Source organism: Neofelis nebulosa, chromosome 6 (genome assembly GCF_028018385.1).
Source record: "Neofelis nebulosa isolate mNeoNeb1 chromosome 6, mNeoNeb1.pri, whole genome shotgun sequence".
In the NCBI taxonomy this organism is placed as follows: domain Eukaryota; kingdom Metazoa; phylum Chordata; class Mammalia; order Carnivora; family Felidae; genus Neofelis; species Neofelis nebulosa.
This window is the reverse complement of record NC_080787.1, coordinates 58,134,796-58,149,679: the sequence shown is the minus strand read 5'-3', so window position 1 is coordinate 58,149,679 and position 14,884 is coordinate 58,134,796. Positions and strand designations below refer to the sequence as shown.

Genomic DNA, 14,884 nt, shown 5'->3' with positions numbered 1-14,884 from the left:
AAGATAGATCATATACTGGGTCACAAAAAGCCCTTCATAAGTATACAAGAATTGAAATCATACCATGCACACTTTCGGACCACAATGCTATGAAACTTGAAATCAACCACAGGAAAAAGTCTGGAAAACCTCCAAAAGCATGGAGGTTAAAGAACACCCTACTAAAGAATGAGTGGGTCAACCAGGCAATTAGAGAAGAAATTAAAAAATATATGGAAACAAACGAAAATGAAAATACAACAATCCAAAAGCTTTGGGACGCAGCGAAGGCAGTCCTGAGAGGAAAATACATTGCAATCCAGGCCTATCTCAAGAAACAAGAAAAATCCCAAATACAAAATCTAACAGCACACCTAAAGGAAATAAAAGCAGAACACAAAGACACCCCAAACCCAGCAGAAGAGAAATAATAAAGATCAGAGCAGAAATAAACAATATAGAATCTAAACAAACAGTAGAGCAGATCAATGAAACCAAGACTTGGTTTTTTGAAAACATAAATAAAACTGAGAAACCTCTAGCCAGGCTTCTCAAAAAGAAAAGGGAGATGACCCAAATAGATAAAATCACGAATGAAAATGGAATGATTACAACCAATCCCTCAGAAATACAAGCAATTATCAGGGAATACTGTGAAAAATTATATGCCAACAAATTGGACAACCAGGAAGAAATGGACAAATTCCTAAGCACCCACACACTTCCAAAACTCAAATAGGAAGAAATAGAAAATTTGAACTGACCCATAACCAGTGAAAAAATTGAATCAGTTATCAAAAATCTCCCAACAAAGAAGAGTCCAGGACCAGATGGTTTCCCAGGGGAATTCTACCAGACATTTAATGCAGAGATAATACCTATCCTTCCCAAGCTGTTCTAAAAAAATAGAAAGGGAAGGAAAACTTCCACACTCATTCTATGAAGCCAGTATTACTTTGATTCCCAAACCAGACAGAGACCCAACAAAAAAAGAGAACTACAGGCCAAGATACCTGATGAATATGGATGCAAAAATTCTCAACAAGATAACTAGCAAATCAATCAACAGCACGATCAAGTAGGATTCTTTCCTGGGCTGCAGGGCTGGTTCAATATTCGCAAATCAATCAACATGATACATCACATTAATAAAAGAAAAGATAAGAACCATATGATCCTGTCAGTCGATGCAGAAAAAGCATTTGACAAAATTCAGCATCCTTAATAAAAACCCTTGAGAAAGTTGGGATGGAAGGAACATACTTAAACATCATAAAAGCCATTTATGAAAAGCCCACAGCTAATATCATCCTCAATGGGGAAAAACTGAGAGCTTTCCCCCTGAGATCAGGAACACGACAGGGATGTCCACTCTCACCGCCGTTAACATAGTGTTTGTTGGAAGTGCCAGCATCAGCAATCAGACAACAAAAGGAAATCAAAGGCATCAAAATTGGCAAAGATGAAGTCCAGCTTTCGCTTTATGCAGACGACATGATACTATACATGGAAAACTTTACAGACTCCACCACAAGTCTGCTAGAACTGATACATGAATTCAGCAAAGTTGCAGGATACAAAATCAATGTACAGAAATCAGTTGCATTCTTATAAACTAATAATGAAGCAACAGAAACACAAATAAAGAAACTGATCCCGTTCACAATTGCACCAAGAAGCATAAAACACCTAGGAATAAACCTAACCAAAGATGTAAAAGATCTGTATGCTGAAAACCACAGAAAGACCAGGAAGCTTATGAAGGAAATTGAAGAAGATACAAAGAAATGGAAAAAAACATTCCGTGCTCATGGATTAGAATAATAAATATTGTTAAAATGTCAATACTACCCAAAGCTATCTACACATTCAATGCAATCCCAATCAAAATTGCACCAGCATTCTTCTCAAAGTTAGAATAAGCAATCCTAAAATTTGTATGGACCCACAAAAGACCACAAATAGCCAAAGTAATAGTGAAGAAGAAAACCAAAGCGGGAGGAATCACAATCTCAGACTTTAGCCTCTACTACAAAACTGTAATCATCAAGACAGCATGGTATTGGCACAAAAACAGACACATAGACCAATGGAATAGTATAGAGACTCCAGAATTGGACCCACAAAAGTATGGCCAACTAATCTTTGACAAAGCAGGAAAGAATATCCAATTGAAAAACGACAGTCTCTTTAACAAATGGTGCTGGGAGAACTGGACAGCAACACGCAGAAGAACGAAACTAGACCACTTTCTTACACCATTCACAAAAATAAACTCAAAATAGATGAAGGACCTGAATGTGAGACAGGAAACCATCAAACTCTAGAGGAGAAAATAGGAAAAAACCTCTCTGACCTCAGAGATAAAAAAGGAAACAATCAACAAAACTAAATGGCAACCAAATGAATGGGAAAAGATATTTGCAAATGACCTATCAGATAAAGGGCTAGTATCCAAAATCCATAAAGAACTCACCAAACTCCACACCCGAAAAACAAATAATCCAGTGACGAAATGGGCAGAAGACATGAATAGACACTTTTCTAAAGAAGACATCCATGTGGCCAACAGGCACATGAAAAGATGCTTAACATCACTCCTCATCAGGGAAATACAAATCAAAACCACACTGAGATACCACCTCATGGCAGTCAGAGTGGCTAAAATGAACAAATCAGAAGACTATAGATGCTGGCGAGGATATGGAGAAACAGGAACCCTCTTGCACTGCTGGTGGGAATGCAAACTGGTACAGCCACTCTGAAAAAGTGTCGAAGTTCCTCAAAAAACTAAAAATAGATCTACCCTATGACCCAGCAATAGCACTGCTAGGAATTTCCTCAAGGGATACAGGAGTGCTGATGCATAGGGGCACTTGTACCCCAATGTTTATAGCAGCACTTTCAACACAGCCCAATTATGGAAAGAGGCTAAATGTCCATCAACTGACAAATAAAGAAGATGTGGTTTATATATACAATGGAATACTACTTGGCAATGATTAAGAATGAAGTCTGGCCATTTGTAGCAACGTGGATGGAACTGGAGAGTGTTATGCTAAGTGAAATAAGTCGGGCAGAGAAAGACAGATACCATATGTTTTCACTCGTATGTGGATCCTGAGAAACTCAACAGAAGACCGGGGCAGGGAGGGGAGGGGGGGGGGGAATGTTACAGACAGCTGGAAGGAGGCAAACCATAAGAGACTCTTAAATACTGAGAACAAACTGAGGGTTGATGGGGGGTGAGAGGAGGGGATAGTGGGTGATGGGCACTGAGTAGGACACCTGTTGGGATGAGCACTGGGTGTTATATGGAAACCAATTTGACAATAAATTTCGTTAAAAATAAAATAAAAAATAAAATATAGATGAACGAAAAAAAAATAGTAGCATGAGGAACTAAGACCAGGACAAGAGCCTAAATTTTTAAAGCTTCAAGATTTCAACAGTTCAGGGTTTCAGAACTTTCAGAAAGGACACTCACTGTTTAAGAAAAGGCAAAAGCAGGATATATAAAAGAGTTGGGAATTCCCACAACCCCTAAGTGCTTCCTGCTCCAGTGTTTACTGGAGGTCATACCATTTCCCCCTATTAATGGTACTAAGTAATTTGTTGCCTCGCCACAGCTTCCTTTCAAACCACAATTTTCTCACTTATTTTGGTCACCAAGCAATCCTATTCTTATTCTTTAGTGGCCAATAGATTCACTCCTTAACTATTCCCCTGGAGGTGAAGAGGTATAAAAATGAAGAAATTCCCCTTAGGCTGGCCCCAGTAACTCAGAATTAAATAAGAGGAGGGGCTAGCAGCCTCCTAGAGACTAAAACAACTTCAGAGACTAAACCTACTTTTCCAAGGATGGAAAATTTATTCAGATAATGTTTGAGAATTCATATATGCCACAATAGGATAAGAATGAAAAGGTAGAAATCTCACACTCTTCCTTATACCTGCCCAAGTGCCCAACCAGATCCAAACACAGCATCACTATCACTTGCCATTTTGCTGAGTGGAGACCCCCAGGCACTAATCACACAGGCCAACTGCCTATGTCGTAAAACTGTACAACTTTTCCCTTCAAAGCTGTACGTCTCTTTCTCTGACTACACTGGCGATTCTCCAGTTAATTCAATACTGTAAAGGCTGCAGCAGCATGCAAAAGAATTTCATTTTATTTCTGTTTTTAAAGAAAGGTCTCCAGGAGATGGTGGGTTTTACAGTCCTGTCTGGATAGAGGTTTGATTTGCTCTCGAATGTTCCTAGTGAGACTAGAAGGAAAGCACAAGATGCAGAGGTCCATTCAGTATAATCTTCTCCCTCATTCCCATCTTCACCAACAAATCAAGCAGAATATTTGCTTGCCGAACCCAACTTGGAAGTTGGATTTTCTTTAGGTTTCTTTGACTCAGGTGCAGATTGGGAGTCTTGATCCTTTTTGCCATCTTTCCTATCTGTCTCCTTTAGGTGGTCTTTGTTCCCTCCATCTTCCGGACAACGGCTGGAGTTCCCACTTTGGCCCTTTGGGACACTCACCTCATTTACTTTATTTTCATCTTTCCTTGCTGGTCCTTCCCCAGATGGTTAAGCCTGAACTATTTTCCCCCCACTGGTAGGGGATTGCTGCTCTGTATCTGAGGTCTAAGATGGAGCAGGAGGGTTAGAACTTGGCTTCATTTGAGCATTCTCCTTTGGTGGAGGGGCTGGCATTACTTTTAAAGGCTGTTCAGGTTTGGGAGGCTTAGAAGTTGGAGAGTGACAGTCTTCCTCTTTATTGAGTGTTTCACTTTCTAGAAACTTTCACTCTCCTTCGTGCATTTCTGCCAGATGGGGCTGAGGTCCCAGTCTGTGATGACTCAATTCCTGTCCTGGACTGTTCTGTTCTTGAGTTTCTTCACTTTGCCAGCTTGCGTGTCTCTCCTGAGGCTGTTGTTCTAGTTTTGGCTCATGCAGCTGGTGTCATAGTTTCTCCCATTCCTTCCGTAGCTGCTATTCTACTTCTTGGTCTCTAGCCGCTGTGTTAACAAGCTTTGACCCTCCAAAGACAGAGGCTGCTCACTGAACCAGAACCTCTGCTAGCAGAGGAATCTTCTTCATTAGGAGTACTACGAGGATTTAGATTCAGTTTGGGGCTTGGGGGTGGGGTAGGGAAACTCTACGATCATGCTTATGATTATCCCAAGAGTAAACATCTCTGGAGCTCCATGACCCATCATCTCATGTGTCATACCGGTCTTCATAGCAGTCCCAGCCTCCTCTATAGTAATCATCCCTACAGTACCCACTACCAAATGCTCTCCTACTACTGCCTATCCTGTTATCATAGTCTCTACTGCTTCAGTCCTCATAGCAATCTCGACCCCCATATCGATCTATATCCTGACATGGGGGCCATCACAATAGCACAGTGGCTATCTTACCCTCAAAGGAGCTACAGTTAGACTATCAGTTGACTTCTCAATAGCAAAAATGGGAGCCAAAACACAGGAGAATTATGTATCTTAAATGTATTAAAAGAAAGTACCTGTCTAAAAATCTCTTTAAAAATAAATAAAATAAATAAAAAAACGTAAGGGAGGCCTGGCTGGCTGTCAGTAGAGCATTACACTCTTGATTTTGGAGTTTTAAGTTTGAGCCCCATATTGGGTGTACAGATTACTTAAAAATAAAATCTTTAAAAAAAAAAAGTACCTGCCAACCTAAAATTCTACATCCAGCAAAAATATCTTTCAATAAAGAATGCAATCTCCTTTCTTGCTTTTTTTGGTTTGGGTGACAATGCCTAAAAGACAAAAGAAGTATAGTAATAAAACCTTAAAGAACCCTACTTCACTTTAAACTTATGCAACATAAGAATAGCCAGACATTTATGGAAAGAAGAACATTTAATGTTTTCTTGTACATCTCCTTAATACATACAAATGTTTTCTTTTATTATTAATTGGTTACTTATACAATTGTGTCACGACTATTCAACAGATAAGGAGACCAAGGGTTAGACACCATTTATATGCTTTGTTGGATAGCCTTCCTACAAACTCATAACCACACTATGCCCAGTTTGGGAATTATTTACTGACTGCTAGGACAGTCAACAGTTCAAGACTGAACTCCTATGATCATAATTCATTTCACCTAAATATACCTAGAATTTTATTTCAATGGTTTAACATAAAATACTAAATTAACAATTCTGATTTTACATTTAACATTATAAAAACTAAGTATTTTGGAGCAAAACTATAAAGAATAGCAAATATGCTTTACAACTCCCATAACCTGAAGTTTGTTCTCCACTCCCCAGTTTCTTTATGAACTAAGTTAACCCAGTCTTTGAAATTTGCATCTGTTTCTTTAATTCCAAACTATTTATTTCAAGCACCCAGCTAATTGGCAGAATGCCTATTTCTTCACACAGCTTTCTATTACTGAGCTTCAAATTTTCTTCTTTATGACATCTCCCTTATGTTTTCTTCTGCAATAACCTTTTGGTGCACAATTAAAGGCCTCCCAAACTCAATCTTTGTTGAGGTTCCAACTGGCAAATGTCCTCCAAATAAAAAACAAAACAAAAAAAAGTAATTTTCCTTTCCCATTTTTACAATGTAGCCCAGTAGAAAATTGTTCAACTTTACTTGGTTCTAAGTTTTTAAACTATATAGCACTGTGGACATTTTCAAGATGAATGGAAGAAGGGGAGCCAAACTGATTCATGAAAGATATGGTTAAGGACTGAAGCTTTTGAAGTTAAGGAGCCTACAGCAGATCATCAAAATATGGCTTTACTTAGCTGGGGAGGAAAGGTTGAAACTTAAGAGTCAATATGGACCAATGGTGCAGCTACGTTTATTCAAACACATGGAGAATGAAATAAAAGCAGGGAAAAATAAGGTACGAAAAAGAAATTGACTTGTTACAATTTTTTCGTATAAGCCATGGGAAATCAAATCTTATTTATTATTAAATTTACATTTTGATAATTATCTGAAATTCAAGCGGATAGAACACTAGCTATTTTTTTGTGTCTGGGGTAAAGGGAAAGGAGGTACTTATTCCAAGAGATGCTCAAATATATTTGCAAATGAAAATATTAGAAAGCAGTTTTATGGCTTTGACAAAGGTTTCCCATTTTGTTGACCCAATTCAATATTTTTACTTCCTCAGAAAATTATTCAAGTATTTGAGGGTGCAGTTGGCACAATATCCCACCCATCAGAATACCTGTACCTCCTTTATCTCTTATCTTTTGAAATTCAGTTCAAACACTGTCAGCTCAATGATGCCTTCCTAGATGAATCCAGTCTGTAGCAATATCCCCCTTACTTTTTCATAACTCTTAGAGACTGTATCAAACATTCTGGCAGGTTATTATTTTGCACTTTGTTTCATGAAAACAGTCTCTACTCTCTCAAACTAAAAAAATATAAATCCTGTGACACCAAACATAATGCTGGATATACATACAGCATTTATTAAGTATTAGCTATGAAGTACTATGAAGGACCCCAGTAGCTCGAGATTTTCTATGTAGCATGTGCTTCAGAGAATTTTGGCAGTTAGGGACTTAGATTAAAGATATATCAGAACAGCAAGCACACTTTTTATTTTTTTAATGTTCATTTATTTTTGAGAGAGAAAGAGAACACACATGTAAATGGGAGAGGAGAAGTGTGAGAAGGAACAGATGATCCAAAGTAGGCTCTATGCTGACATCCTACAGCCTGATGTGGGGTTCAAACTCACAAACTGAGATTATGACCTGAGCAGAAGTCAGATGTTTAACCAACTGAGCCACCCAGGCACCCCAGCAAGCACACTTTTTATAAACTGTGTGTTAATCTACGTACCTCTCACTCTCTCGCTCAAAATAAATATTTAAAAGAATAAAACAAAAACATGTTAATTTAAAAAGAAAAATCTGCAACCATTTCAAAACAGCACACAAAAATCAAGGAGCCTCTATAGTAATGGTGTCTATAATAACTTATGAGTGCTTTTACTCACTTATTTATAACCTTTCTATGTAATAAAGTGCTTTAGGGGGCACCTGGGTAGCTCACTTGGTTAAGTGTCTGACTCTTGATGTCTGTTCCGGTCATGATCTTGGCAGTCGTGGGATCAAGCCCTGCGTCAGTCTCTATGCTGGGCTTGGAGCCTGCTTGAGAGCCCCTCTCTCTCTCTTTCTCTCTCACTCTGCCCCTCTCCCCAGCTCACAGTCTCTTTCTCTCTAAAATAAAGTTAAAAAAAAAATGTTTTTTTAAGTGTTTTAAATCCCCCATAGCACCTACATGAGGCCCTAACCATATCTCTTAGTTCACCATCTCTTAGCTGATTTTTGGTCTACTCTAAATTTTGGCAAACTCTGAGAGGGTAAGAACGCTGAAAACATCAACTACCTTATACCTTATTACCTCTCTTCCTCAGGTCCTGAAACATAAAAAGGTATCTCTGAAAATAAAGACGACCTCAAAAGATTTTCAAACTCCTGGCAGATCTCAGAAATGTAGCAAGCTTCTGTTCTTCAAAATCAAAAAGGCATCAACTTCTCAACTAACTCTTTTTAAGCAGCCTCACCAATCAAACTTGTGAAAAGTGGAAAGATTCATCAAGAATGTTCCTATTTCTGTTCCTTCTGAGTAATCTGAGGGAGCTCAGATTATCTTCTCTACTCATCTAATTACCAGAATTTCATTTTTCATAAAATTTTCATTTCATAAAATTTTCACTATGTTTCAAAGTCTTTCCAAATCATGGTAGAGTTGAGGGTATCTAGGGTACACTGCTTTGGTTTCTGCTTAAATTTAAGAAGCCAGAAGCTCTAGCTTACCTATGGATTCCAGTTACATGTTACTGCATAATAAATTACCCCTAAAACTTAGCAGCTTAAAGCAACAACAGTTTTATTTTCTCCCAATTTTGTTGGTCAGAAATTCAGAAAGGATACAGTCAGCAATTCATCTGTTCCGTATGGCATCAAATGAGGTCACCTGAGGTCTTGAAATGATGAATAAATAGACTGAAGAGCCCAAGATGGCTTCACTCACGTCTGGCACCTTGGCAGAGATGGCTAAAAGGCTGAGCTCTGCTGGGACTGTCGAGAAATGCCAAGACATGGCCTCTCCAGTATGGCAGTTGCTAGTTTATGCCAGACTTCAGAACAGACCTCTCCACCAAGCAGATCTGAGCAAGTCTAGCTAGACTTCTTACATGACATCTCAGGATTCCCAAAGAAAGTATGCCAGATACAGGAGGTAGAAGCTGCCAGTTTCTTAAGGTCTGCACTCAAAAACTGGTACAGTGTCACTTCCACCAAATTCTACTGGTCTAAGTATTTACAAAACCCATGGCATTCTTTACCCTTTACGCTCTTTATCCTATTACATAGTAACCTTTTAGTCTTCTGAGAGCTAGAAAAATAACTGAATTTCAAAAGCACCTCCCATTCCACCCTTTGAATCCAGATGTAAAAACTACTCATGATCAGGAACCATCCAGTTGTCAGTCTAGCAACTATCTATACATACTGCTAAACTGACATAAAAAGAACTGGACTAAAATTAAAATCTGCACTTATTCATTGTAATAAAATTCTAGTATTCCAAATTCTATTAGCTTATCTCATACAACTCAAGTTCTTATATATTTTTTTGTTATTATACACATATTTGTAGCAATCATTTTTAAATCACTCAAAGGGATATTTGGGGAAAGAACCCAATGTTCTCTATGTACACCATCTTTTGCAAATCTCACAAAGAAACTAGAAAGTAACAAATAAGTTATAGTTACCTTTTATTATGTGCTTACTATCTGCCAAACACTGCTCTAAGTACTTTACATGTATTAACTTTATTAAAGCTTCCTAACCTTATGAGACAGTATTATTATATTTTCTATTTTTCAGACGAGAAAACCAAATTGGAGAAAAAATATAACCACCATTAAGAGGCAGCTCCAGTATTCAATCCCAGGTAGTAAGGCACCAGAACCTGTCTGTGCTCTCCACCCCTAGGCCATATGACATACAGATTATCCCCACTTAGACATCATGCTGCCTCATCCTACTACCCTCGACCTTGGTGCAGATCAAAGTAGGACCATATTTATATACCTCAAATCTTGTATCCTAACACCCTAAGTCTAAAATGAAAAACCCCAAACATTTTCTGTTACTGGGCTATTTGTATCTAACTCAGATTAGGAATTATGCAGTCTCTGCCTAGGTTTCTCTACTCTTAACCCTAAATCAGCCACAGACACTTGACTGAACTGTAAACAGTTTTCTGTCCTTCCTCTGAGGAATTTAGTATACCTATTTGAGATACACCTGCCTATATACCTATGTATGGTTTAAATGTACACGCAGGATTGTCTTGGCTCCCCTGCAACATTGTTTTTCTTTATAGGAGAGGGAAAAAAGAGGCAGAAAAAATGTCAGAGACCCAAAGGACCAACAAAGGTATGACTAGACAATCTAATGAGCTCAGTAAAAAAGCCCAAGTTCAGCTCTTAAACTTTGAGAGTACTGAAATTCATAATGACACTGCATACACCAAGTCTTTGGTGTAAAGCATTTGTGAATTATCTCGCCTTGCATTACACTGAAAGTCTATAGATAACTACTGGTATTTGTTATTCCTTAAATTTATATCTTAATTAGTTTGACAAGTTGATTTTAAATAATGAAAGCCATCTCTGAAAGGTCCATTTAGACTTGTGCAGATAATCAGCATCTGCCTCTAATCAAACTGAGATGATTAGCAAATTAAACCCTTTAATTAGCATTTTGCATAATTTAGACAAATTATGCTTCTTAGGTTTAAGAAGGTGAAACAGGGTGAATTTATCAGATATTCCTTTAAATGTTTATTAATTATCGGGGCGCCTGGGTGGCGCAGTCGGTTAGGCGTCCGACTTCAGCCAGGTCACGATCTCGCGGTCTGTGAGTTCGAGCCCCACGTCAGGCTCTGGGCTGATGGCTCGGAGCCTGGAGCCTGTTTCCGATTCTGTGTCTCCCTCTCTGCCCCTCCCCCGTTCATGCTCTGTCTCTCTCTGTCCCAAAAATAAATAAAAAACGTTGAAAAAAATAAAAATTAAAAAAAAATGTTTATTAATTATCAAATTTTACATATATACAGTAAAAATAAAGAAACACAAATTAAACTCAGTTTGCTAAAATCTAACACTTCACAACATTTAAGCTAATTATGTCATTTGGAGCAAAGTAACACAATACTCAGAAGAAAAGAAAAATATTTCATTTCAATTATCCTCCATCAACTACCCAGGAGGTCAACTTTATTCAAACTTGATTCAAACAGCATTTTTTAAGGAAAAAAGGAAGGAAGGAGCACGCTTCTCTCCACTTCTGCCATTCAGTACCACAGGAGCCAAGGCTAATTTCACTAAGCATTCAATCATACAGTTTTAAAGAAATGCACTCATAAAAAGGTAAGTAACCTGTCAATTTTGTTAGACAAGAGACCATAGGACAATATAAAGTAGCAAAGCTCATCACAAGAAACTAAGATAAGCCATTACTTTTATCCACAGGCACTACATTCTCTCACACACAGAGTGATGCTTTTTTTTTTTTTTTCAAGTATCTCCTTTCTTAAAGGACCAAAACACCCTATTAGCTAACAAAAGTACCAATTTCCAGGATTTGATAAACAAGTAATAAATAACAAAAGCTTAAGAGACAGTAGAGGAAGCATGTATCATTTCTAACATATATTAAACCCCAGCTTCTGATAAAGATGTGGTCTTGGAAAGAGCCCCTCTGTTCTAGAATTAATCCTCTTACCAAAAAGAGGCCGTGAAATTCAAAAGTAGACTTTTCTCATGACTACAGACATCAACCTACTAAAAACTTTCAAACAAATTATCTTTATCCTTCTATAAATACTACCCAAAATGTAACTCTTCACGGTGTGTGCATGTGCCTATGTGCCTGTGTGTCAAAGGGATTGGTAAATAATAAGAAAAATAATCATATTAAGCTTATGTTAAAAAGGGACACTAAGGGGCTCCTGGGTGGCTCAGTCGATTAAGTGTCCAACTTCGGCTCAGGTCATGATACCACAGCTGGTGAGTTTGAGCCCCTTTGTGGGCTCTGTGTTGACAGCTGGGAGCTTCAGATTCTGTGTCTCCCTCTCTCTCTACCCCTCCCCCACTTGTGCGGGCCTATGTGTGTGTGTGCACGCTCACTCTCTCTCTCTCAAAAATAAATAAACATTAAAAAAAATTTTTAATAAAAAATAAAATAAAAAGGGAACTAAAATGAATTCTAATTCATTTGAAAGGATATACAACAAACCAAATGAAAACTGACACAGAATAAGCAAGAAACTATCTTTCCCAAATCCAAATTTCAATCTATCTGTATGCAGATTCTACTGCATCCCTGAACAACCTGGATCTAGAGACAGCACAAACAATACCTCTGATATACACTAATCAACAAACAATAGCTCTGATATACACTAATCAACAGTACCAAATCTTTTCTTCAAAGACTTAATCAAGTGGCAATATTTGTAATATAATTCAGTGTTTTGCATCTACAGGCACTCAGAAAATATTAGTCAGTTCAATGACTGGAAAAATCAAGTCTACATTCCAAACACAGTATTCTGGTATTTCATAGTAGGTCTCAAAGGAAGAATCGGCAACCTGATTTGGAACAACTACAGCTCTGAAGTGACAGGACACATATCCAGCTGAAAATACTTATTTCTCTTAACCACTGAAATATCAACAGGACATCTAACATGCAAAAGTGAAAAGTTAAACTTTAGGAATACAAATGCCCAACATTTAGCCTTATTCATTTGCTATTTAGCAAACCCCAGCAGCCATTTACTATTAAAGCAGAAGGAAAAACATATAAACACCTGCAAACCATGAACTTCAATTCATTTCACTACTCTTCCCTTCCACACTGAATGGACGATTGGAAGTTTTAGTACAGTGCTTTGGCTCCCCCAAATGACACGTCTAGAGCATAATAACCCTGTCACAGAGAAATTAAACAAGCCAAATACAGCTGGGTTCCTTGTATCATTTTCATCAGAAGAAACCTGGCCAGTACTAAATTCAGTTTTAATATCATCACTGGTTTACTCCACTCTCAACCTAATCAAAGAAAAATATTATATATTCAATCAAGAGTTTGTCTCCAAGTGCCAAAAGGAGAATGGATTATATAATTAAGAAAAGAGGAGAAAAGTGAAAGTCAAAGTATTGTACCAAGGGCTCCTGGCTGGCTCAGTCAGAAAAACCTGAGACTCCTGATCTCAGGTTGTGAGATAGAGCCCCACGCTAGGTGTAGAGATTACTTAGAGAAGAGAAGAGAAGAGAAGAGAAGAGAAGAGAAGAGAAGAGAAGAGAAGAGAAGAGAAGAGAAGAGAAGAGAAAAGGTACTGTGCCAAAGTTTGCATCACTGAAGTATTAATAGTCAAGAAAAGTGACAGCTTTCTATAAAAATTCCTTCAAGTAACCACAAAGATTAGTTCCGAGATCACAACTGACCAGACTTTCAAAAACCAAAAAGTTCTAATTTGAAAAATAAAAAAATACCACTGCTAATAAGATCACTTGTTTAATTTTAAACATACATTACAACTTCTAGAGTTAGTCAGTTGTTTTCGTATGCATTATCAAAGTGCTTATTACTAAATAATAGCCAACCTTTAGTAAGTTTATAATATGCCAAGTACTATGCAATATACATAGATTATTTCACTCAATTTCACAATAATTCTATGAGGAATATACTATGATGTTCTCTATCTTATTGTAGAAGAAAATGAGGCATCAAAAGGTTAGGTAACTTACCCAGGGTCATAAATTATCCATTATGAGATTAATTTTCCCAGTTCTCGCTCATACACTCTCCCTTAGCAATGATCTATCCCACAGTTTCAAACACTAATATTACATAGCATTTTTATTATATATTTTCAAACATAACTTCTTGAACACAGCCTAATACTCTGAATTACCCACTGCCTATCTCGATTGGCCCACCAGCACTCACAAGCAGGATGTTCACAAGCAAATGTACCATCTTATCCCAAAACCATACTCCTATTTTTCTATTCCCTACCATCACTAACACACTATTTTGTACCCTATATACCAAATAGCTTGGAGTCATCTTCATTTCACATTCCATTAGTCATCAAATCTTCAGGCTACTTCCATGTCGACCATATCTGCCTCCTTCTTTCCACTGCCACAGCCATTGCTATAATTCAGACCCTCATTCAGTCCTTCATTTGGACATTTACTCAACAAATTTCTCCTTGTTAACACAGAAATTGGAAACATCCTAACAGAAATCTGCCTTAAGTCTCAACATTCTTTTACTTGAGATCTTTTTTCTTTGAGCTTTTAAGTTTAAAATAATTATAGGCTCACAAGAAGTTACACTGCAAAAACACTAGAGAGTTCCTGTGTACCCTTCACCAAGGGTCCCTCCATGGTTACATCTTACATAAAACTACAGTACAATATCTAAATTAGGACGAATGACGTTGGTACAGTGCATGTGGACAGTTCCATGCCATTTCCTCACATCTGTAGATAGATGCAACAACTACAATTGAAAGGAATTATTTTTACTCTGAGGTTCTTAGGGCTAATTAATCTCATTGAGGCTTTAGTAGACTCATTCTCACATTCAGCTAGTAGACAGGTCCACTAAAAGATACACGAAATGATGTCTAATATTACCTGACAATCCTGAATCTCGATTTGGGTCTCAACTCTGCACTTCCTTATCCATTCAGCTACTGCCATTATCTTTTATCATACTAGATTCAAACATGTCAGTCCACTCCTCAAAAAGTTTCAACAATTCCCTCCTGTCTTTATTCTATCTCACTAGCCTCATCTTCCA

General features: G+C 37.7%; 1 protein-coding gene and 1 pseudogene across 2 annotated transcripts in view; both read right to left on the bottom strand.

Annotated features, from left to right (window-relative positions):
- Positions 1–14,884, bottom strand: part of PRIM2 (DNA primase subunit 2) — a 350,622-nt gene that overhangs the window by 305,947 nt on the left and 29,791 nt on the right. The gene's annotated exons all lie outside the window — the stretch shown is intronic.
- On the bottom strand, positions 4,096–5,364 carry LOC131514814 (eukaryotic translation initiation factor 4B-like; annotated as a pseudogene).